General features: G+C 41.4%; 1 non-coding gene across 1 annotated transcript; it reads right to left on the reverse strand.

The window, feature by feature from the left end:
* Positions 1-1,404: 1,404 nt before the first annotated feature.
* On the reverse strand, positions 1,405-1,478 carry trnai-gau (transfer RNA isoleucine (anticodon GAU)). The gene has a single exon. It is a non-coding gene; the product is annotated as a tRNA-Ile (tRNA).
* Positions 1,479-10,603: the final 9,125 nt, after the last annotated feature.

The raw sequence follows: 10,603 nt of genomic DNA on the forward strand, positions 1-10,603 counted from the left end.
ATGGATCGCGAGGCGCCGGCGGAAACCTTTTTCAAAGTCGTTCTCCATTAAAAAAAAAACCTTTCCAAAATACAAGCCTTGCAGACAGACACGCCTCAGAGGACTTAAGGGTGGCTTCATGTGGGAATGATAAAGTCTCCCCGTCCGGACAGGAAAATGGCACTTTGTTAGACACAAAGAAACAATCAACAACAGACAAATGTCCACAAGCATTTAAGAAGCCGCACCATGTTCTTGCTACAATCTCACACGGATCGCGAGACGCCGGCGGAAATCTTTTTCAAAGTCGTTCTCCGTTAAAAAAAAAAAACCTTTCCAAAATACAAACCTTGCAGACAGACACGCCTCAGAGGACTTAAGGGTTGCTTCATGTCGGAATGATAAAGTCTCCCCGTCCGGACAGGAAAATGGCACTTTGTTAGACACAAAAAAACAATCAACAACAGACAAATGTCTACAAGCATTTTAGAAGCCGCACTTGAAATAGCTCTTATATTCGTGTTAGACGCAGGAATCGCCTTTTTATTGACGCTCTTACGAACGCCATGGAAAGCAAAACAAAGCAAAGCAGAGCAGAACAAAACGAACAAAATAAAACCCTCACGTCCAGCACTTGAATATAATGCCGTTACGTGCCGAAGCGGTATTGGACGTCATCCTAGCACTGCAACCCGGGGCGTACGGTATACGGGAACGAGCACACGTCACGAATTGTCTCTAATCACTCCCTGCACTGTAAGGCGCCTTGAAGCGTGCACCCTCAACATTCATCTTTGCGCATCTGTGAAAGGTAAACTCTTGAGCAAACTCTGAACCAGTCGCTCAAACTCCAGCTAGGATTAGGGGTAGCATTCCCACGCTACTTGAACACTTTGTTTACGCTCAGTGCTGGATTTTGGGAACTTTAGGACGAGTGGGACTTTTCTCCTATCTGTCAATTCGTTTTGTTTTGGAGACTCTTGGCTGTCTGTGTTGTATAGTGCAGCGTGAAGAAAACGTTTTCGAAAACTGTGCCGGCTCAAAAGTTGTAAGAAATCCTCTCCAGCTCTTTTAAGTCTCTTCAGTTTTGTCATTTAAAGTGAAAGTAGATGTATAACTGGAGCCTCACTTATGCAAATGGTGAGGCTCCAGTTCGACATCTAGTTTCACTTTATATAACAGAAGTACGTCAGACTGTGCCGGACTGGGGGATCACTTCCGGTTATTTTTACCATCTTAAACATTTGAAATCCTCCCCTATGCAATTGTGACACTTCATCTTGGCTCCACCTAGGACACTCTTCAATCTTCCATCACTTCTCTCTTTTCCCGCAACACTCTCATCTGTTGGTAGTATGTGGCGTCTTTGCATTACCACCAATCTCACCACAGCAACAGGTTTTGGCAAGAGAGGAGGAGACTGCCTGGCCCGAACGGGGATCGAACCCACGACCTTGGCGTTATCAGCACCACACTCTAACCAACTGAGCTAACAGGCCTCGTGCCCCCTGTCCTCTCTGTGCTGCAAAAAATGGAATTCAGGGAAGTTTCTTTTGTCCTTCTTTGAATAGAAAGCCCTGCGATTCAGTGTACGGGCTTTCTCGTGCTGTTTAATGGTTCTTGTAACCCAAATCCTACACTGGCCTGAAGTGCCCCCCCATTTCACAGCATTTTTCAGCTGATTTCAAATGTACCTAAAGGAGAAGCATTATTGAAGACCATCAATTACCAAGAGCTTTTGTCAAAGGTTTTGGTGGTCACTTTTAATGACCACAGAGAGCTATGACCTCGGTTTTACATCTCATCCAAAAGACAGCGCCTTTTTACCACACAGCGTCTCCGTCACTATACTGGGGCATTGGGACCCGCACAGACCTCAAGGTGAGCGCCCCACCCCTGGCTCCATTAACACCGCTTCCAGCTGTAAGCTTTGCTTTTCCCTGTAGGTCACCCTCATCCGGGTACTGACCTGGCTCACAGCTTCTAAGCTTCAGTGGGTTTTCAGTTGCGAGTTGAAAGGGGATGCAAGTGATGGAGCCGCTCACTGTAAAAGCCACTGCACTGGCCGGGAATCGAACCCGGGCCTCCTGCGTGGCAGGCGAGAATTCTACCACTGAACCACCAACGCACACTGCAAGGGTCTACAAAAAAGACGCTTTTTTACCACTCTGTGCTGGATGTTGGGTCCCAAGGGAACTTCTGGACGAGTGAGAATTTTCTGCTATCGAAAATTTGGTTTCGGAGACTTTTGGCAGCCTACAGATGCAGCCATTCAAAATACGCGGGCGATACCGCATTATTTTGCGGTACGCTGTACGCAGTCTACCGCAAGCTACCGGTAAATACCGCGAGTTACCGTAAATTCTCCTATAATACGACAAGCAAAATAATAGTATCCGGAATTTCCGCAAGGTGGAGCTAATAAAGCTCAACCTCTCATGTTTGAGCTGTGGCCATCAAAGTCTTTAACGAAGATATTACTAATAGTATTAATAATGAATGACCTTGGACAAGCTGTAAGTGTAAACTCAAAGTATTGCCCTGGTCAACATTCTTTTTTTCATTGACCGTCTTTGTAAAAGTAACACCACAGCATTTCGCAATCACGCATTTGTTTCCAATCATGCAAAGTACAGTAATTTTTGAGAATCGATTCACCATGCCTTTCACATGCTCATAAAAGAGATTGATTTAGGAACATAAACATATTACCGTATGAAAACTGTACTGTATACAGTATGTATATGTATATTTAATGTCTTACCTGTGCCCGTTTAAGTATTGAATATTCATATCTAATTTTACCACTGAAGGGAAATCTTAGTAGCTGAGGATAAAAAGAATAGGAGCATACTGCAACGCGTGTGAAGGCCATAAACGATATTAATTTTGGAACATAAACATACAGTATATGGCTGGTCTCGGTACTTTAAAGAAAACATACACGAAACATGGTTTCATTATGACCAGAATCGGTCTTGAGATATTTTTAACTTGATTTACAGTATTTGAGAGGTATGTCTTAACACCGATACTACAGTGCTTAAGTACTGCTCACGTATATGTTTCTAGGTTTATATTATGCATTTCATATGGTCAAATTACTTTTGAGCAACTAATAAGAAGCGCGAAACGGTATGCGTTTTAGTTTCGTTTTGTGCTGGGACCCGTGGATTGCTTAGAGATATCAAGTACATACAAGTCATTTTTTAAATGTTGTAGTTCGTCTTGAAAAAATGTTACGAGTACATCATCTATCAACAATTACAGAGGTTCTGTTTCCATATTGCGGATTTTGGTTACGTAATATTATTTTCTAGATTTCACGTTGTGAATATATGATTTGGGCAAACAGAGCCGCAAAGAAGTACATTATGGGTTGTTGTTGTTTTTTTTGCAGTTTTATCTAGAACAAGCGATGCTTAAACCTTTGTCTGATTCTTGTGAAACTATCCACACGACAGTTACAGTACCTAGGAGTTGACTTCAGTGATGTCACTGATGGGATGTTTCTAAAAATCCATCCTCTGTAAAACGTCTTCTCTAGTTGTCCTGCATATGTATTCGCTAATGAAGCTGTGTGTTCTGAGCCTGGATCTCTACATTTCTGTATGAACCAGCTTAGAGGGCTAAAGACAGCTTGTGTTTAAATTGAGTATAAGGCAATTTATGCTTCTAAAGTCATGGTCAGCATTTATTATTGTACTGTGCTGTAAACTTGTTCTGTGCCTAGTCATATTATTTTATAGCGTTTTTATAGTGTTATCAAATCCGGTGACGCTGTGTGTTAGTTTCCTGACTCCCATGTCACATGGTCTGTGATTGAAACCTGTGAAACCGGTTTAATTCGTCACAGCCAGCACTCCGGCAGAGAGGGGGTTGTGCTCGTAAAGTAGAAGCAGGCGAGATTTCCAGCGAAAGACACCTCCCCCCCACCCTCATACGATTCAAATTGTATTACAGCATTGTAATTACACATTGTAATTGTATTACACATTGTACACATGCTTAAAAGAGAAGAGAGAAAACGCAAGCCTTCTTCAGGTGTGAGGGTCTTCTGCTCAGAATGAAACGCTAAAATGTAATGTAGGCTCTGAATGGGTTCAATTATGATTTGGGCTTGATTAAGGTCGCTGCCTTTCATCTAAAACCCTACTTGAATCCTTCGAAACTAAAAATCAGTGTTTGTGAGTTCTAAATAAAGAGGTATCCAGGTAACAGTGAAACGGGCGGACAGTCTGGGGAGATCGCCCGTTTTCCATGTAAATAGTTCCCTGGTTCCGCACCCCTTGGTGTTTCTCTCGCTCTCTCTCGGGTCACCTGATCATTAGCTCGAAAGATTTCAGTGCTTTGTGTATATTCTAATGGTAGTGGGGGCAGGGTGTGTGCGAACAGGTTTGGTTGAAATTGCATTGGAGATCTATGTTCTTCACACCTGAAACATTTTCTCTGAAAGCATTTTCTTCGCTGTTTAACCGATCTTGTTACAGCATGTTACAGTTTACTATTATTAACCATATTAATTTTAAGTGCTTAATGCCATTTTTTGACCAGGCACGAATATTCTTAAGTCCATATCTTTGCAAGGGAATCAGTGCGAATTGCAATACTAATTAAATTAAAACTACTAACTACTAACTAATACTAATTAAAACAAACCAGAAACGTGTTGTTCTGTCTAATGACATTACAAGTGGAAAGATTACAGATTTTAATCGTCTTTAATTTTGTTACGTTATACATTTTAGAAACGTTTCATCCATACAAACACCACAAAACTATTTTCGATTGTATTTCTGAATAGTATGTTACACTTAGTTCACTGTTTTAAATACATCTAATTAAGAAAGTTAGGTGTTAGCATAAACTATTAGCAATCAATAATATTAAATTAAAGTTAAATATAAAACTAAAGAAAAAATAGGGTTAAATATAATTCAAAATATTTTGCTAACAATGTTAACTGTTTATGAATAATAAAATGTATTAACTAAGGAGTAGGATGGCACAGTTGTTAGTATGTTTTTTGTTTTGTTTCTTTTTCATAAATACAACAGTAGTACCTGATGTCTGAAGTGGAAATCTAATAAGTAAATTGATTCTTAAAAATGTAGAAAGCTTTGAAAAAAATATATTGGTGCTTTTAGATAATATATTTCAAGGATGTAACTGCTGTGCTACAGTACGTGCAGAATTTTAGAAATCAGTTTGTCAACAAAGTACACTGTTTAGGTTAGTTTAGAAGACAATGTACCAAAACAATATATGCTGTCTGGGTCATTAGAATTAGCTGAAAGTAACTGATAAGCTTTGAATAACAAATCTAGTTTTTCTTCTCTCGCTCTATGATGTAATCTGTTTTCTCTTAGAGAAAGGGGAAGTTTTAGAAGGGACCAAGTGCTGAACTTTTTTACAGCGCAACGTCTTATAAAAACCCTGTACTGCTTGTAACAAATTGAGTTTCTGGTTGCACTTTGCGAAGTGGCAGCAGGGCTCCCAATATTGCAATATTGAAATAAAGACCTTACTCAGGTGAGAACTCTTTCTTGTGGCTTCCTTGATAGTTATATTTCCATGACAATTTGGGGGCTCGTCCGGGATCACAAACCTGAGCGCGAACGGCTGCTGAAACTCCATCCGGACCCGGACAATTTTAGCAAATTGGACGAACCTCGGAGGATAAACTGTTTATCCTTCCAGAGACGCGTCTGGAGAATTGGCAGTTGTCTGTAAGTAAGTAAGTGATCCTTTAAAATTAATAGTTTGAGAAGCGAGCCACAGGGGTGTTCTCACGCGGGTTTGATGAGTCCAGGACTCATATAAAGAACTTATCTTAACACAGACGTGTGGTTTTTGCTCTGCGGAGTAGTTAATGTGATAAGGTTCTAAGTAAGGCACCGATCGGTAAAAATGGGAAATTAAAATTCAGAGACGAAAATGGGACCGAGCAGTCCAGCAAAAGTACATGTACGACAAATTCAGAGAAACAATTATAGCCTGGGTTAGAGTAAAAAAAAAAATTATGTTCATGAACTGTAAAGCTAGGGTAATAGGTGTAAGGGAACTTGCACATAATTTATATATGATAATTAGGGGCCCATAACTATGAAGTATATAACTATAACTATAACTATCTTTGTAAGTGAATCAGAATCGACAGAGGAAAGTTGAATTAGGAAAAAGAAGTTTCCTGAAGAAGGGGAAACTTAGAAGAGAAGGAGAAGAAAGGAAAGAAATTGAATTGGAAAACTTATGGAATGGAAAGAGGAATCACAGAAATAATGGGAAGCTTCAAAAAAGACTAGTCTTGAAAGTAAAGAACAGCAAGCTGCAGCTAAAGTCATGGCCATGCGTACTAAAAAGAAAAAGTCTCCACCGAAATTAGAAAGCGGTCCGGAGCCAAAGCCTTTTCACTTGTTTGTGAAATGCCAATGTGCACTTTTCCAGGTCCAGAAGGAACTCCAGCATATGTACATTGACATTGGTCTCCTAGTGAATTATTTGCATTAGTTAAGTCTTTTCCTAAATTGCCTGATGACCGTAAAGAATTTAGAAGAAAGGCAAGCCTTGTTCTCGATTGTCTTAAGCCTAATTACAGTGACATAACCTTGTTGCTAGATCATATTGTTCCTAAAGGTTTACAACGTCCTCTAAAAAGGAGGAGGCAGATTGGCGGATACATGACCCAAATGATGAAGAAGTATCCATCTAAATTAAACCACACGGACATGGAGAGGAAAAGATAGGCGGACGCTTCTAAAAAGAGGTAAGGACTCCTCTTTTCTAAAAAGTCCCTTGTCCTCTCCATGTTGCTGTGGCGGGTTCAGGGTTTTCCTGAAGCTGAAGCAAGTACAACAGAAAAAATGAGTTATGGTGTATGTGTTTTAGATGCCTGTTTTGTGAAGGTGGGGTAGAAAAAGAGGGATTGCTGAAGGAGTAGCGTCTCGCCCTGCCCGTGCGAAAAAATCCAGGTGTTGCATCCTGGTACACGACTGCAGTACGGCTGAAGGTAATAACTAGAACTGTACTCGCAGAAGAGCCAAAAATGGTAACTCGATTCAACTGTGTATTTAAAGCCAGGATTTGGAACCTGGTCCGTGTTCCCGAATTGTGATAGTTCGTCAGTTTGTCTCGACTGGGGGATTCCGCGGGGCGCGTGGGAGACGTGAAAATGGTTTGGTGTGAAGAAAAAAAGTTTGATTAATCCAAAGTGAAACTTAAAAGAAATATTGACTGTCAGACGGAATTTAGGCTGAACAGGAATGTAGAAAAGTGTATGAACATTTGGATAAAAATAAACAATAGTTAGAGGAATATTTGAGAATTCAACAGAATATCATAGATGAGACGCAAAAATCCCTGATGGAAAAGCTAAAAGCAATGGCTGAACGAAAGGAAGTTATATATGCAGAAAAAGAAAAAGCAAAAGAAGAAATAGAACGCCTTGAGAGAGAATCTGGGAGAAGGGTGGGAATCAGTGTGGAGATTTTTGAAAGAGCATTACCCACCGAAAACTGATTAGAGAAAAGTAACAGCATGTCAGCAGAAGGAAGTGAGGATGTTTTCAGATTTTACAGAAAGGTTTATAGCTTTATGGATAGTATACTCGGGGTTAGCCGATGAAAAGGAAGTGAATGAAGATACTTCCACAGTAATAAAACAAATTTACTTGAGTGTGTTAAACCTGATGTTGCCAAGAATGTACAACTATGCTTTCCTGATATTACGGACAGCGGAGAGAGATTTGATTTAATAACTCGCGAAGCATGCATGCAGAAGTGCGAGCGCTGCAAATGGGAGGTAAAAAGACTCCCAAGGAGGAGAAAAGGGAGCCGCCAGTTTGTCGAAATTATTGTGCGACTTTCATGTTATACCGAGATATAAAACCCCAAAGACAAAACTACTAATAAGCTGGTGTGCAGTTACTAAAAAAAAGGTGTTTTTTGGAGAAATTGGAAGAAAGAGGCTTGAATTCACAATTAAAGAACATGTCAGAAGCTGAAACGAGAGCCGTGCGTGAACTAAAAGTTTTAATCTAGTAAACCCCTCTGTAGCCTTCCTAAATTTATCTCAGGATTGAAATAAAAGTGAAATAATTTTACAGTGTGCAGTAACTGGGGGACACAGGAGCACAGCTGTCCTACTTTTAGACTAAAACAGCATAAAAATGTGATATAAAGTTTTCTAACGGGTAACAGGAGGCTACAGGAGAAGGGGTGCAAGGGTTGTGTTTAAAGCAAATATAAGCTGTCACAGTCTGCTTGGGTAAAGATGTACAGTTTCAACTACTGATGTGGGTGGGGGACACCCCAGACCTATTTTAGGCCCAGACTGCAGCATTTTATAAGGAATTACTGCATGAAATAGCATTTATGTAAACTAACTTAATAGAGTTATGTGATATTGTGATTGTTTTACCTAATGAGGGAATCCATAAGGCCGGGCTACTCCAAGTACTGGATCTTGAAAAAAAAGGAGTATAAAACCAACTACATGATAAAGCCAGGGTGAATGCCTTCTCAGAACGAGCTTGTCTAGTGACGTATTGGTTTAAGGGGGGTAGTGCAGTCTAAAGACAAAATTGCCTTGACCCCTGCAGCAGAAACCGGTTTTGATGTTTTGAGACAAGCTTTCTTGCAGGCACTGGCCCTGGACTGGATTCCCTCAGACGGATCATCTGTATGTAATCTGTATGTAAGTGAAAGAAATGGGTTGTGAGCTGCTGTGCTGGTGCAGGAGCATGGAGATAGGCATCGTCTGGTGGGTTATTATTATTCAGGACCCCTTGATGCGGTGGCCAAGGGGCCGTGTTTATGTGTTGTGCAGGCTACCTGCCTGGCTGTATAAACTGTGAATAATCTGGTGTAGAACTAGCAGACCGAATGAAAATATTTAATTGAAACTTGTAAATATGCTAAATGGAAACTTGTAGCAATTTATATAGACTGTATATATACATTTGGTGGATGCCACAATTTTGGATGGCAGTGAAGGAATAGGGATTTCCCCAACATGGCAGGGACTCCAGTTAAGAATGCTGGGTTTGTCTCTGAACTGTTAGAAGCTTTGCAGCTGCTTATTGAAGTAGCTGTGGTAAAGTGTAAATCACATAATAAAGAAATGTTTCCAGTAACTCGAGGGAACAACTTTGCAGATGCAGCTGTCAGGTGAGCAGTCCTGGTAGAGCAGGAGTCTGAGACCCCTGTGAGACCTCTGTTGGTGAAAAGGGGACAGCTACAGGATATTCAGGCTGAGGCCTCTAAAGCAGAGAAAAGGACATGGTTAGAAAAGAGTGTGGTGCTTCATGATGATTGGGTGTGGTGCTGCCAGCACACTGGACGCCCTGCATGCCTTCACAGCCTAATGCCCTTTGTAGCTCGACAAATGCACTCTGTCGGACACCTGGGTGTGAGAAATGGTGTGCTGGTTACCCAAACCTGGGTGGGGACCGTGTTTGAAGCAGTAGCCACTTATGTGGTATCTCAATGTGATGCTTATCAAAGGAACTCAGCTACAGTTCAGGTGCGGGTGCTACAGCTCAAAAGGCCTGCTCCTGAGGAACCTTTCATGCACTGGCAAATTGACAATTGTCAAGAGAAACCTGGGCTCTTATAATCTGTTTTCCCAGTGGGTTGCTGCCACTGCCTCTGTGTCTACCAAACACTTGATAACAGAGATAAGCCCTCGGTGGGCACTGCCCTACCGCTTGTATTATGATCAAGGGACAGGCTGTGGCTGGATTATTCGGGGTGAGATGGACTGAGATCACCCTCAGTCTGCTGGAACAGTGGAATGAAGGAACAGAACTCTAAAAGATCGACTAGACATCAGACTGAAGGAGCGCCATGGGATGCGGGCTGGATCAAACAGAACTGTGTAATAGAGCCTGTTTGATATCATCACAGGCCAATCAACGAAACTTCCTGGAGGGACGAATTTGGCTAATGGATTGTTGAATTTGCTAATTCTCTATTGTAGTATTGTAGGTTTTTTTGTAGGTTGTTAATTGAAGTGGTGCACGGGGCTGGTGAACAGGTGCTGGACACTTGGAGACCTCCAGTAGAGGGAAGACACGACCTGATACCTGGCGAGTGGGTGTGGTGAGGAAGATATACCCTGCCTGATGTTGCAACCCTGCTGGGAAGGACCATATCAAGTGCAACTGACTACCGACTCTGCCATCTGAGTGACAGGATGAGATCGCTGGATCTACGCATTGCGCCGACACCGAACCACTGCACCAGAGACTGAGTGAACATTAATTATTATATTGTCACTGTTTCTGTGTTTGTTGAGCTTCCTGAGGGGGGGCGACAGTGTACCTGTTAAGTGTAAGGAGCTTTACTTTGATAAAATGGGGATATGGAATCAATACTTTATCAGTCAGCCACAAATAATAATCAGAGCTCATGTTGGGATTGTATTGCTATAAAAGATGCTCATGGGAGTAATCCCCTTTGATAGAGGTGATTATTTAGGTTTATTGGCATGGGTAAATAGCCCTGCTTTTAGTCTGAGTGTAACTCAGATGTATTAGAATGGAAATAACTGTATGCTCCTCGCTATAATCACAGTTTCAGGCCATTCTCTATTAGGGTGATAGACAGCTGTTTAGGTGACCCAG

Source organism: Atractosteus spatula, assembly GCF_055471065.1.
Source record: "Atractosteus spatula isolate fAtrSpa1 chromosome 16 unlocalized genomic scaffold, fAtrSpa1.hap1 SUPER_16_unloc_2, whole genome shotgun sequence".
Classification (NCBI taxonomy): Eukaryota; Metazoa; Chordata; class Actinopteri; order Semionotiformes; family Lepisosteidae; genus Atractosteus; species Atractosteus spatula.